The 3,219-nt window shown below is 34.2% G+C and overlaps 1 long non-coding RNA gene across 1 annotated transcript in view; it reads right to left on the reverse strand.

Moving 5' to 3' along the window:
* Positions 1-1,167: 1,167 nt before the first annotated feature.
* Positions 1,168-3,219, reverse strand: part of LOC103679219 — a 37,780-nt gene continuing 35,728 nt past the window's right edge. The window contains exon 3 of the long non-coding RNA XR_572870.2: positions 1,168-1,305. This is a non-coding gene — a long non-coding RNA (uncharacterized LOC103679219). The remainder of the gene's footprint in view (positions 1,306-3,219) is intronic.

The following is a 3,219-nucleotide window of genomic DNA, read 5'->3' on the forward strand; positions in this document are numbered from 1 at the left end:
CCTGTCTATATTATACATTCACCATAAACTGAAAGAAGAGACGCGCAAATTATTTGCTTTGTGAAACTAAGAAAGAACTACTGTATTGACAGACACAATTTTTTTATGCACTGTTTAACTAGAAATATAGCAATGAAGGAGAATTTAATAAGTAACTTTCACAGGTCCCTAAAACTAAAAATAGTCATTTATCAATTAAATATACCCACTGTTAACGTCAGTAGGAAAGAAAGTATTCTTTTGAGGTTCAGATATCGTAATTTTTCTTTGAATCTTCTTCACAAAGACAAGTAATGAAGAGACAAATGACTTATTTCTTTCAATTCATCTCAACATGACATATACCAACTTTTCTTGACAATTACATGACTTAAAGAACCTTTAAGGTGGCATCATCGTATACTCTGCATCAAAAGCAATGCAGATGCCACCATACCCAGGCTAGGATTTTCCTTAGCATAATGAAAAGCTCAGTACTTGAAGAATATATTCCATTGATTAATCCACTACTTCCCCAAAAGAACTGTATTCCATCTGTCCCTAAATCCTTTACAGAAAGACAACAAAGGATACCTTTTACAAAAAAATCTGTTAGATGTAATTTGGTACTTTTTGTTTTAATTGTAGGTTATGCAAAAGCTGTCTTTTTAAAATTTCCCTGTCACTAAAGATTTAATATAACTCAATCTTTCAGTCCTAATTTAAGTACACTTTAATAAAAATAAAAAACTACCAAACTACAATCTTTTACAACATCTGTTACAGAAATGGACGTTCTATAAGAAAGAAAAGTCATGCAACAGATACAGGCGTCAATGTACCAAAGAGAGATTATCATTACAGTCAAAAGGAACTCCCTACCTATAGTTGTACGGATGAAACACACACATTAGGATCACAAAGCATCATTAATTTAAAATCTTTATTCATATCATCTTTCAATTCTTAAAAATTCATACCACTGCCTGCATTAACAATGAGTTATAAAGTATCTGACAATGACTTAAGTATTATAGCAATTAAAAACCAGCAAAACTACTATTCTGACACTGCAATCCACTCTTTTTCTCATTTTTTAGGAGTGGCAATGCTGATTAAAAAAAAAATCTGCTTTTCAAGTTTATTAGATCCATTAAAAAAATAAATCAAAACAACTCACCTATTGATCATGTCATCCAACTTTGCCAAGTCAGTATGTGGAAATGCAGGTTCTTCGTCTTCATGCTGTGGTGGAGCATCACCTTGACCTTGTTCATCTGGGGGAGTTACTGGGGAATTCTCATTGGAGGAGTCAGCTGATGAGGTCTTAAAAATTAAATACTCCAGACTTAAGTTTCAATGACATATATAAATACATGCAACATTTACCAATTTAGTATCAACATATGTTTAGTGAAAACATTATACTTTAAAATTTGCACATAGATCTATAAATATTTAATGAAACTGGGAACACACTTCTTATCCTTTCTGTAAACCAGTACTTTCACATTTCCTATTATTTTAAAAATTTAAGGCTTATATATAAAGAATATTTGATAAATTAATTAGCGAGTACACAGAACTGCATGAACTGAATAGGTTATAATTAGAGAACATTAGTTTTTATGTTTATTGCCAATAAAACACATATCTCTGTGGAAATGTCAGTGTAACTTCTGAGGCAAAGCCATAAAGGTTATCAAGACTTTTTTCTTCCTCTCTGTTAGAACAAGCTTTCTGAGAAAAGTTAAGTGCCATGACTTGAAGACACTTAAGTAGCATTTGCAGAGGTCTATGTGCTGAAAAACTGAGGCATCTAATCAAAAGCCATGTCAGTGAACCACTGTGAGAATGGATTTCCAAACCCTAGTCAAGCCTTCAGATATCTGCAACCCTAGCTGAGATGCTGACCACACACATACACACACAAGTCAGAAATCACTCACGTAAGCCACTCTCAAATTCTTAAGGCACATAAGCCTTAAAAGACAAATATCCCAAATATATCAGCATTTATATTAAAAGGATTCAACATACAACTGAAACACCAACATAAAAACACAGAACATAGGCACAAGCTACATGAAGTATAGATGCTTAAATATAAGGACATAAAAGAGAGAAAAGTAAGGGACACATTTATGGTTCAATCAGTTAAGCATCTGGCTTCAGCTGAGATCATGATCCCAGGACCTCCCTCTCCCACTGCTCTCTCTCTCAAGTTAACAAACAAATAAAATCTTAAAAAAGAGAGAGAGAGAGAGAGAGAAGTAAAAGGATAGGAGGAGACTTCTGATTTCTGGTTCAGCATATAAGGAGCTGGGGAGTTGTCACTCCTTCCTAACAAGTAATAAACTGAATCAACAACTCTTCACAGATCTAATGGAGAATTAAGGTCATGTAGCAAACTGCTGCCCAAAAAATCAGAAGAGAGATCAGAGGGACAGAGGGGGAACAAAAATTACCAACAGAAAACCATGAGCAAAAACTTGATGAAAATAAGGACTAGGATAGAAAAAGCTAAACTGTACTTGATGAATTGCTTGGAAGCTGACGTGGAAAGTCTGAGAGTTAAAAACTGCAGAATCTAAACTTAAGGGAACACTCATATTTTTGTGATTCTACCTCCAGAAATCCTATCGTGTCATCACAGACAGGATCACAGAAAATGCCCCTCATTTCCAGAAGAAAGAGATGCAAAGTAACCATTTTGAAATATGATATGGCATTCTGTTCTTCTTTATAAAAGCCTACCCTCAAGAGAAGCTACTTTACCAGCTCCTAATCTAGGTTTTTATAAGAACCAAACTAGAAGAAGGGAAATATGAAACTCTAGCCTGATACAGACTTCTGTGTGGGGGAAAGTGAAATCTTCAATTCCAGTCCTCTCTAGCCATCCTGTCCCTCTGTACCTACACAATACGAAAGGCTTATTTCCAGCAGTTCCTTTTATTCAGTATATTATATCCAAGTTTCAACAGTAAACAATAATCAACAGAGTCTGAAGAGACAGAGCAAACATGAAACTCTGATATGACTAGATATTGAAATTATCCAACCAAACATTCAAAATAACTACAACTGATAATGCTAAAGGCTCTAAAAGGAAAAGCAGACATGAAAAAACAAATGGGTCATTTAAGCAGAGAGATGAAATTCTAAGAAAGAATGAAAAAAGAAATGCTAGAGATAAAAAACACTATACTAACAACAAAGTTGTTTTTTTTGGGGGGGGGG

This window comes from Ursus maritimus (genome assembly GCF_017311325.1).
Source record: "Ursus maritimus isolate PB19 chromosome Y unlocalized genomic scaffold, ASM1731132v1 scaffold_Y3, whole genome shotgun sequence".
Lineage (NCBI taxonomy): Eukaryota > Metazoa > Chordata > Mammalia > Carnivora > Ursidae > Ursus > Ursus maritimus.